The sequence below is a fragment of the Lissotriton vulgaris genome, chromosome 8 (genome assembly GCF_964263255.1).
Source record: "Lissotriton vulgaris chromosome 8, aLisVul1.2, whole genome shotgun sequence".
Taxonomy (NCBI): domain Eukaryota; kingdom Metazoa; phylum Chordata; class Amphibia; order Caudata; family Salamandridae; genus Lissotriton; species Lissotriton vulgaris.
The window spans coordinates 1,518,821,597-1,518,833,638 of record NC_141696.1 but is presented as its reverse complement, the minus strand read 5'-3'; positions in this window follow the sequence as shown (position 1 = coordinate 1,518,833,638).

The following is a 12,042-nucleotide window of genomic DNA, read 5'->3' as shown; positions in this document are numbered from 1 at the left end:
AGATACTTACCCTCTGTTTTAATAAGGCAGACATAGTTTTTCTTGTAAATTTCTACAATACCCTTCCAGAGGGAGAGCTACTGACAACACTGCTTCAGCTGCATGATGAATTTTCTGCCCTGATAAGGGGTTCCGTAAGAGCGGCTACAAACATCTGGGGGGGTGACTTTAATCAAAATCCATGTCAATCTATTACCCCCATTCTTTGTGGGATAATGGGTGAAAAGGATGACCGGATTGCCCACTTCTCACATTCAAAAATTGGAAAAATCCTAAATGATATCATATTTGATTTGGGCCTCGTCATTGCAAACGCAAGGTATCCTTCTTCCCTTCTGTACGCACCGACATTTCTCGGTGGTGGTAGGCAAAGCACCATAGACTTCATCCTTATATCCAACACACTCGAAGCGCAGGTAACAAAGTTTCAGCTTCATACAACCGCACTGAGTGATCATTCTGCCCTAAGTATTTCATTCCGTCCGCTTCATAACTATAGGACGCAAAGTAGAATCAGCGCCTTGAAGCAAAACACCTTAACCCTGGATAAAACTAATGGGTTCTCATAAAAATGGGAGAAAATTGATCCCCCGGAAATTACTAAAAGAGTTTTTAGGGGGGAGGAGCTACGACACCAACTAAGATGGCCGCATAGTCTCCTGGCTCCGCTGACCTCCGTCCTACGCTTCACTATCCTGGTGACAATCCTGCTTACCTGAACCAGATCCGTGTGGGTGATCCGTCCCACACTCCAGTGGTGCAATCCCGGAGTTTTTCCGCCGTCGTGGGGCGAAGATACGTCGAAGAACGTACTGAGGCCTAACCTGCCTGGGAAGCCGGGATCTCTAGTGATGGCCCTGCCGGGTCCGAGCTGAACAACAACGGGCTGCTGCATGCGGTTGGGCCCGTTCTCTGGTTCACTCAAACTTTTTCTCAATTGTTCTGCTACCATCAGCTGCCTGGTGCCCTGTAGCGTGTGAGGCGACGAGTGACGCGAGGTACTGTCTTGTGAGGGTCCCTGATCGGGGATCCGGCATCCATAATGCCGAGCCCCCCGGATCGGCGCCTCGCCGCGTACCACTGCTCGCTGACCGCAGTTCCCTCCTAGCTTATTACTGCTCCGTTTTACTTTGCCCCGGAGAAGGCGCCTCTCCGTTGGGATCACTATTGCCCGAGGACAGAATAAGTTTAAAGGAGCGGGCTCGATCTGGCTCGTCTTTGTTAACGGTGATGGAGGCACTTATGGCGCTTCAGGGCACTATCAAAACTCTCACTCGTGCCTTGTTGTCTGCAATGGATGAAGTCACAGGCTCGAGACCGGACCCTGACTCGACGCTTGCGACCCGGCAGCCAGCCCACTTTGCAATGGATGCTTCGGAGGTGTATTTAGACCCGGCGGTGGAAACAGTGTTTGCCCCCATTGTGTTGGATTTGCCAGCCTGGAGTGTGCCTGGACACCCAATTGAACTGTTGGAACCTTCGATCCTGCACCCTTCGGAACATTTATACGTCCCCACTGTGGTATTCACTACTTTGTACTGTGTGCGGTTTTGGACTTTGTTGATCCCCCTCCTCCACCGGTCGTTAAAGATGGCGGATGAGACTAAGCTTGGCCTCTGAGATGGGGAGGGGCGAAGGTGGTACCAGCAATCAACATCTCTGCGCTCCTGTTCTGCCGACTTATGGGACATTGTGTGTAAGGGACTTCTCTTAATTACCGATTTCAGCACATTTGATCGTAGGAGTCAGGGTTGAGATCTTTGTCTGGGCTTATCGAGGTGAAATTATGGTTGACGGGTTTGCTTTACTGTCCTAATGGATTCCGGGGCAGGGTTGGCTAGGTTGGGGGAAGGAGACCGGGAGTCCGTAATATTATGCCCTCCTCCGATTTCCCCTTTCGATTGAGGCTTTGCTTTTTTCTCTTTCCCTTTTCTTCTATATTTCGGGCTTTGGTTGCTGGGCGACAGGCTTGCTGCGTGGGGGGTGGCCGTAGTCATTTGCAGGGGTTCAAGGTGGGGGGGTGTGGGGGTGGGTGTTTCGTTTTTGTCTTTGTTCTATGGCCTCTTTTTCTTCTCTTCTCTTGCCTTCCTTTCCTTTCTTTCCGGGTTAATGTAGTGGGTTCGGCTTGCTCTGCAACCTCATCGCTACACCTGTGCCTAGACCTCTCCTGGGCCTGGGTGCTGGGGGGCGGACAATAAGGACGGTGTGGATATTAATACTGTGCTGTTTCTCCTGATGTCGTATGTTTAAACGCCGTTGATTGCTAGGGTAGCGAACTTGGTATGGACGCATCGTTTTCCTGCTCGCCCCCATTCCCATGGTCCGAGACACTATATGATACCTGATCCTTTCTATTTTATATTGAAAATGAAAACCTCCTATCCTGTTTTGCATCGAACTGCACTCTCAACCACTGTACTTGGTAATCTGAGATACTATGATCCCCGGGGACAATTGCTTTGAAACGGACTGTGATACTATGCTGAACTGCTTAGCGGCCAGCCCTGGGGGTTGTAGGCCCGGTTTTGTATATGTGTGCAAATGTTAAATAAAGGTTTTCAACAAAAAAAATTTAAATTTTTTTTTTTAATTCAGCTTCCTATGCAATTTTTAAGTGCTTAGACCTCTCCACTTCAGATGAGGAGGTACTAACTAATTTTAGGGTGATCCTAGATGCAATAAATAAAGAGCTTTTTGTAAAGTTGAAAAACATCAACAGAAAAAAACAGGAATGGTTCAACCATAGATGCACAATAGCCCACTCTACATTGAAAAAAGCCCTTAACAAAACAAACAGGGTGCCCCAGGAAATAGCAAAGCTCAGAGGGAATATAACCTGGCAATTAAGAACAGGAAAACAGAATTAAAACAGGCTCTATGGGACCAATTACACAATAGCTGCAGACAAAAAGATAGTTCTGCTTTTTGGTCAGTGGTTAAGTCCCCATACCTAATTGATAATAAAGTTGTACCGAGTATTGATGTCGCCATTGATGAAATTACTAGGGTGGGGCATTTCGCAAAGATTTTTGCGAAAGGGCCAGCAACCCCGGGTGAACATGTAGATAGAAGTCAAGAACAATCGGTATCCCCTTATCCGATTCCTCTACACATTGCAATTGTAGAGGTTGTCTTGGCCCTAACATCCAGTAAAAATAGGAAGGCCTCGGGACCGGATGGGGTCCCAATAGACTTATTCAAATCTAATCTAGATCTATGGGCCCCTTTGGGGACAAGAGTACTTAAGGCAGCCTGTGAGGTGGGGCTACTGGAGTCATGGTCCAAGTCAATCATGGTCCCCATTTTTAAAAAAGGGGACCGTCAGGAGGTATCCTGCTATCGCCCGATCTCACTGCTGGATTCCCTGGGAAAGGTGGCGGGCAGAGTCATTCTTGAATGCCTCCAGCAGTGGGCGGAAGATGGCGCAATCCTCTCGGACCTCCAATTTGGGTTCCGGGAAGGCTTGGGGACGACCTAACAAGCTAAATTTGTCATTGCTCTTAGGCAAATATGTTAGCGTAAAGGGAGGCTCCATCTACATGGTATACGTAGACTGAAGCCTTCGACTGCGTTTGTCATACTAAACTCTGGTCCGTCCCATCCGAAATGAGTGTTGAAGAACCATTGCTGAACTTTTTGCGTGAATTGTATTCTAACGCATCAGCAAGAGTGAGGTTCGGGGCACAGGGCGAACTAACGCCACAGTTCGGAATACAGAGAGGAGTCAGACAATCATGTGTCCTGGCCACATTCCTCTTCACGCGTTATACCAACGGGCTGGAGAGGGATATGATGATTGGGAGCAGGGACCTTCCTTCTATAAACAACCAACCGATTCCTGCTCTCCTCTATGCCGACGATGTGGTGATACTCGCCAGAACGCCCCTTGAACTGCAGAAGGCACTAAACAGATATGCACAATTTATGGGGAATCCGGACCTACGTATAAACATTAAAAAAACTTCGTTATGACGGCAGGTCCAGGGAAAAAAAGGTTAACTAATATCCATTTAGAAAAGGAGAAACTAGCAGTCACAGATCAGTACCCATACCTGGGCATTATCATAGATAACAGACTCAATTGGAAACCCGATGTCGAGTCCAGAAAACTCCTCCTAATGAGAACAACCATGGCTCTGGTAAACTTTTCAAAAAAACTAGGTAAAAGGCCCCCGTTAGAACTCCTGCAGATATAGAAGGCGAAATGTCAATCAGTTGCACTGTATGGGGCAGGTGTCTGGGGGTACGCAAACACCAATGCTTTGCAACCTGTGGAAAACCCTTTCTTGAGGTTCCTTTTGGCTGTCTCTAAGAGTAACTCTACTTATGCATGCCACACTGAGCTGGGTATTCCCTACCTTACCGACCTAGCAAAAATAGAACCACTTCTCCTGTGGCATCGCATTTGATCCACGGATAAAAATGTTTTTACACAGGGGATTATTCTAGACTGTATGTCCCTCGACCACTACTACAAAATTGGCTGGTTGATATATATATATATATATATATATATATATATATATATAAAACGTTTTTTAAGTGAGCTAGGTCTGGAAAAATATTATCTTGCGCCATCCTCTATTAGTTCTTTACCAAGGAAGACATTGAAGGTATTGTGCTTAGCACACGTAGATGAAATGAGATTGGCTAAAGAGATTACTAAACCATCTGTGCAACAGTCCATAGCCATCCAAACCACATTTTCCATTCAGCCATATTTAACCTACAACTTTTCTGTGTTTGAAAGATTCCTTCTGGTTAGATTCAGGCTCAATGTCTTCCATCGTTTGGTCACCTTCCCGCAGAGCAATAACTGGGCCATAGATTTACCTTTATGTCCATGTGACGACATGTCTGTTCAGGCAACAATCCACACTCTATTTTTCTGTAAATTTTATATTGAACACAGAAAGACCTGGCTGATTCCTACATTACAATCCATGGGTATTAGAAGATGTCGCTCGGCCTTGCTCTACTTACAGTTCTAGGAAGAGGAGGGTATATCGAGGCACATTGTTAATTTTTTAAAATATATTTTACGACATCGACCTAATTTGTAAGAATGTTTGAATTTTCCACGATTTTAATACTGTATTTGCGTCACTCATTAACTGAAAATATGATTGTTTTATTGCTCTATCCAGTCATATTGCATATTGACTATCTCTTGGGACATGCGGTACGGATCAGTTTGGTATTAGATTCCCTGTCTCTTAAGGATTTTTTAATAGTTTGTATACCTAGTACTTGTTTTAGATGTATTATTACAAAATGAACTGTATTTGTGATAACGCTTTTATGGTTTTTTTCTTGGGGCGCCTAAAATGGGAGATGATTGTCCCTGAGCAATTCTTCCAACTAGTAGCCCAAGAGTCTGAGACTAACATTGCAGTGTGTTTAGATCTAACCGCCCTGGGCTCCGATGTAGTGGCTGCATATGAGGAGATTTGTGCAAGGATCTCTAAGAACTTGGAGCTAAAGTCAGGCGCACAAAGGAACAAGAAGATTCACAAATGGTTTAACAAGGAATGTTCGCAAAAACACAGTGCCCTCCTGAAAGCACTAAAGCATAAACCCAGAGACAGGCTTTTAGTGGCTAACTTAAGGAAGGAATATAAAATTGCAGTTATTAATCGCAAAACCCAAATTAAGGAGGAAGCTTGGGATAGTTTACTATCCACTGAGGTTTTGAGAGACAGCAAAAAGTTTTGGGCCACTGTGAACCAGCCCTTTTTTTCTGAGGATGGGAAATCTGATATGGACTGTGTGATCGAAGATGATAGATGGCTAGGCCACTTCAAACAGATTTATGATTCCACAGCACCAACTTCACCAGCCAGTGTCCATGATTCATCCAACCTGGTTATGGAGTTTAACACCACGGAGGTTGAAAAGGCGATTAAAGACACAAGCAAACACAAGGCCCCGGGACCTGATGGGGTCCCTGCAGATCTCTATATCCGGTATCTGCAATTTTGGGCAAAAATATTAACCAATGTTTTTAATGCGATACCTGTAGCTGGCTTCCCTTCCTCCTGGTCCACCTCTATTATTGTGCCCATTTTTAAGAAAGGGAACAGGGGGGACCCTGCCTGCTACAGGCCAATCTCCCTGCTGGACTCTGCCGTTAAGATCTTGGGCAGAGTCATTCTGCAAAGACTGGGGGATTGGCTCGAGGAGAGCGGGATCCTTTCGGATTTACAGTACGGTTTCAGAGCACATAGAGGGACTATGGACCAATGTTTAAACCTTCACCTCATTATTAGTAAATACACCGTGGTGAAGGGGGGGCTTCTTTATTTGGGATTTATGGACTTATCTTCTGCTTTTGATTTGGTCAACCGTTCAAAACTGTGGATTATTTTGCGTGATCTGGGTTTGGACACTACTTTGGTTGATTTTTTGCATGACCTCCATCAAAATTTGTCTGCCTCTGTTAGGGTAACAAGGGATGGAAGATGCACAGCGAAGTTTAGGTCAGGGAGAGGGGTCAGACAAGGCTGCATCCTGGCCCCTCTACTCTTCACACTGTACATCAACTCTTTGGGGAAATCTCTGAACTCAGCCACCCTGGACATGCCGCGTATGGGGGGGCTACCTATTCCGGTCCTCCTATACGCGGACGATGCTGTCCTTATAGCTCGGACTGGTACGGGCCTGCAAAGACTATTAGATCACTTTGGTGGTTTTATGGAAGCCCTGGACCTAAAGATTAACACCGCTAAATCTCATGTTATGGTCACTGGCTTACGAAAGAAAAACATGAAGATTAGGTCCTTTAGCTGTAACAGCTCGCCAATTTCGAGGGTTCCCTTCTTTTGTTACTTGGGCGTCCCTTTCGACAAGAAAGGAACTTGGGGCGCCCAATTGAAACTAAAGGAGAACGGAGTTACCAGATCCACCACAGCCCTTTTGCATTTCTCTAAAAAAATTGGGCTCGAGACCTATGGAAGCCATGACTCGTATTTACAGAGCCAAATGTGTGGCAATTGCATCCTATGGGGCAGACATTTGGGGCTATGTCTCAGCCCCAGGCATCCAAATTGCAGAAAACAATTTTATACGAGCCTTGTTATCTCTCCCAAAATCATCTCCCACATATTCAATCCATAATGAAATAGGCTTGGGACATGTCACAGATCTCTTAAAAATGTCCCCACTGTTATGCTGGATTAAAACCTGGACAAACGAGGAGATCACATTAAATCACTGCATCCTCAAAGATTGTATGTCTATGGATAAAGCAGACAGTATACCGTGGCTGGCGTATGTTAGAGCGGCATGCGCGAGGCTAGGGCGCCCGGATATGTACTCTCTTCCACAAAACCTCAAAAAAGAGGATGTAAAGTGGGTCAAGCAGCATTTTCGTAATATGTTGGCGTGTGAAAGGGAAACGGTTGAACTTTGTAAGCCAATGGTAAGATCACTTTTCCAACTTTCGTCGTCTATGGCTATGGAACCTTATCTAAAATATGTAACCAAACCTTATCATCGTTTCTTACTTATAAGGTTCAGGTTCAACCTGATAAATCTTGTGCTTGGCTCGTATACAAAGTGGGGTACTCCAGAAAACTCCCCACCCTGCACCTGCGATTGTTTTTCCACACAGGACACTCTGCACCTAGTCATGCTTTGTGAACATTATTTGGTGGCTCGTAAAAAATTCCTCGTCCCTATCCTGAAAGACTTGAACTTTGTTCAGGTACGGCCGGCTCTATTATACCTACAGATGCTGAATTCGGTACAGGTCACATATGGTGTAGCTTGTTTTTTGGTAGCAGCCGCCAGACAAAATAAATCAAGAATTGCCCCAATAATCAACCACCAAACCTGACACTTGCAAAACTCGATGGGAATGTTCTAAATATACTGAAATGGGTACTCCCTATATCTATCTATTCTTTTTAACTTGCTTTTGTAAAACCTTTTTTAATATGCTTTTTATCCAGGACTAGCAATCAACCTTTATACTTGTTTAATTGCATTTTAACTTGGTTTTATGAACTATGTATTGCTTTTATGGTTTTAATTAACCGAATAAAGTTCTTTGACTGACTGACTGACTGACTATCTCTTGGGACATGCGGTACGGATCAGTTTGGTATTAGATTCCCTGTCTCTTAAGGATTTTTTAATAGTTTGTATACCTAGTACTTGTTTTAGATGTATTCTTACAAAATGAACTGTATTTGTGATAACGCTTTTATGGTTTTTTTCTTGTGATCAAAAAAACCGAATAAAGATGACATTGAAATTGGTTCAAATTTTTTTTAAAAATGCTCCAATTGGAAAATAAAATGGTGGGGTGGGGTGGAGGGGACTTGGGTCCTCCAGCCTTTGAACAATCATTGACCATCATTTCTGAAAATTGAGGTTATAATTCAGTATTGTTTGGCACCACAACTTGGAGGTGGTGGGGAGGATAAATAAGTATTTTCACTCATAGACAGTGCTAGAAGTAGCCCTTTTCTCAGACTTCACTGGGCTCCAACCCACAAAATAATTAAAGTTTGCATCCAGCAGGGTTTAACATTAATGTCCAATGATGAGCCATCACTTCAGAAATCTTGGCAAAAAATGTATTAAAAAGGTTATTAAATTAGGTCTTTACATTAATTAACAGTAATAATTGATGGCGATACTATTTGACATGTGTGGCGCTCCTTCTCTGTATAGTCTAGTTTTCAGGAAGGGTGGTTGTTGAGTGGTGAACCACTAGGAGAGAGCACCAACATAATATGAATGTACATTTCAATTAAAATTATTATTCGACTAGTGTACTGGTGTGTCAAGCCCTCACCGCTGGAACTGGATAATTAGTGATTTTTTTGGAGGGCATGGTTGCACAGCCATTGGAACTGGAGATTACATGTATTTGATAGAATAGAGTGGATTATATTACCCATCATGATGGAGGACAATCGTGAAAAATTAGCCGCAGAGCTTTCGCTCAAAGTAAAAAAAGCTTATCGGATACAAAAAATGATTTCTCGAGTGGAAGCCGGAGATCAAAATTTCTTAAACTAGGAAGAGTGAAAAAAATCTGAATTATCAAAATGGTAGGACGGAGGTACCCTCAAGAATTACATAGATCAGAAAAGAGTACCCAGGGGATTAAGGATATACATTTTTCCAATCTATGATGATTTAGATGAGGACTTCCTTAGAGAGTGGGAGGACAACTTACACTCCTCGTCATTCTGAATGTTGCATATATTAATAAAGAAAGCGGAAAGAAAATTTTGAAAACTTAAAACCCAGATAGTGAGAGAGAGAAATCTGTTTATTTAGACCATGGTCTCTAAACTTCGAGTTCATAAAAATTATAAAACGTTACAATCCAATCAATGACAATTGATGCATAATGATCTCTAAAATCACACAGTTACTTTTCTGAGCTGCTCTACTTATACATTTATAGCAAGCCATAAGATACCATTGGCTCATATTTTTCAGTATTTCCAATTTAAAAAAGGATCAGTAAAAATGTTAAAAACATCTGAACTTAGAAAAATAAGCATTACAATCTTTAAAAAGCCCTTTACATACATCATTATTATTTTACAAAAGTTAAAACCATTTGAACTAAACGTACATCAGTCTTTCACATTATCTCCTGCAAAAGTAGGTAAAGAATGAATCACAATACTTTCTTGAGTTTTTCCCTGGCCAAACGATTTACACCTCTCAGATAATTCCCTAGTGCAATTGCAGTATCCAATTTTTCAATTTTTATCAGTAGAATAGCAGCTTGCCCTCGTGAATTTATGCCATATTTTATAAATAATGGCCGTAAGAACTGCTTTCTCACTCCTAAACTTGTAAGGCAATCCAACAGTGTGTGCATGATATCACACTTCATCTCCAGTCCACACTTACATCGACCGTCAGGATATAGCATTTCTGCCTTTAATCTCCCCTCCAATAGCCAAGGGTTAATTCCAATTCGGATTTTTAAAATTTCCCACCTCAATCCGTAGTTCGGCAGGGTTTCCAAGTATGGATACCATGCATCATTTTCCCATGCTTCTAACATACATTGGACCGACTTTTTCTTTCTCAAGTATTTTATGTCCTGGTTTCTTGATAGCTCCCTTCCTTGTGCTCTAAGTAGGCCCTTGGTGAATGCAATTTCTACAGGATTCTGGTTGACTCTCACATTTAATCTACCGGATACCTCCTTTATTTTTCTTTTTGCCTCCGCTGCCCATTTTAGGTTGCTGTGCCGGATTTCATTACTACACCAAAGGGACACCTTCTGGGTTTCCTCTAGTAATTGTCGTTTCCAGAACCTTGCCACTGCCATTTTGGCCTGAATGTTCCATGCTATTGTTCCTGTCTCTAATCTGATTGCCTGAATCATCGCTGACTTCGGCAAGGACAGAAGCATTTTCAACACCTTACCTTCCTCTCGATCCCAATCCACTTTGCCGCTGAAGTGGAGAACTTCCACCCTATACAATACTTAGGGAGGGATCATTGCTTCATAAGCATTTAGCATGGGTTTATGCGACCGGTCCCCATAATCTCTATTGAATTTTTTCAGCCCACAAATAGAGGATGATGCTTTTGCCGTTTGGGCTTCAATATGTATGTCCCATTTTAAGGAGCTTTCAAACCATAGGCCCAGGTATTTATATTCCTTTACAGTTTCCAATTGTGTTTTGCCTAGGTACCAGCTAAAACTTTTAGACCTTTTACCAAAACATAGAATCTTTGTTTTATCCATATTTACTACTAAAAGTTTAGCCTTACAGTAGTCACTAAATACATTTAATTTTCTCTGTAGACCTAGCTCTGTTTGGTCAATTATTACTAGGTCGTCCACGTATAGCAGGCTTGCCACCTTCCTGCCACTCATTCTTGGACTAGCACTTCTTTCGACTTCCAGTGCTGCTGGCAGATCTGCTAAGAAAATAGAAAAGAGGAGTGGGGCCAGGACACAACCCTGTCTTAGCCCGTTTGCTATATCTATTTTCTTTGTCAGTGCCCCTTGAGTGTCTTTAATTACTTGAGCTCAGTTCTCTCTGTGCAATTCTTTTAGGATTGCTAGTAGTCCCACTGGGATTTCATATTTAGTCAGGCACTCCCATAGCTTCCCGCGGTCCACCAAGTCAAAGGCTGCCCGGAAGTCGACGAAACAACAGAACATGTTCCCCGTTTGTTCCGTCGACTTACGGGCAAGTGCCCACAGGGCATAACAGTGGTCCACCGTGGAGTGCCCTTCTTTGAATCCCCCCTGTTCTACCGGGACAATTAAGTTCCCTTCTACCCAAGTCTTTAATTTGGCCAGCACTATCTTAGTAAATATCTTCTCCCCAATATCTAACAGGTTAATTAACCTGTAGTTTTTTGGGGTGTGCTTATCACCTTTTTTATGTATGGGCCTTATTATTGCCCCTTTCCAATTATCAGGGAACCTTCCAGTGTCTAAAATTACTCGGAACATATTAGCAAAAAATTCCGTCCGCCAGTCTGTTTGGGTTTTAATTATCAGTGCTGGGAGGTTGTCGGGGCCTGCTGCCCTTGTTAATTTCAGGCCCTTTATCGTTTTTTTAACTATAGAGACCGTGAAGTCAAGTTTTATATCGGCTACTAGACCGCTCCAATCTGTGTGCCGATGCTCTTCCCGGTAACTCCCAGGTTTATACAAGTCCTGTAGGTATTTCTCCCAGGCTGCTTCCTCCACAACGCAGTTCATTCCAGCCGGCTGGTGGTCAGCTGCTGAATGAACTAGTTTCCAGAACTGGCGTAAGTTCTTTGCCTCGATGGCTTCTAATAACTTTTGCCAACAACTTTCTTTAAATTCCGTTTTTGTCTTCCTGATTAACATGTTATATTCTCTTTTTAGGGATAATAATGTATTTCCACTTCCCTGCCCACCTTTTAACAGTTTACGGCGTACCATTCTCCTCAATTCTCTTTTCTCGACATTCCCTTGTAAACCAACCTCCTTGTTTCTCCACCTTTAAACTGTTTCCTTTAGGGTTTTTTTGGCCGGATCTCAATCCTTCACTGAGGATTTGGACTATCTCCTCA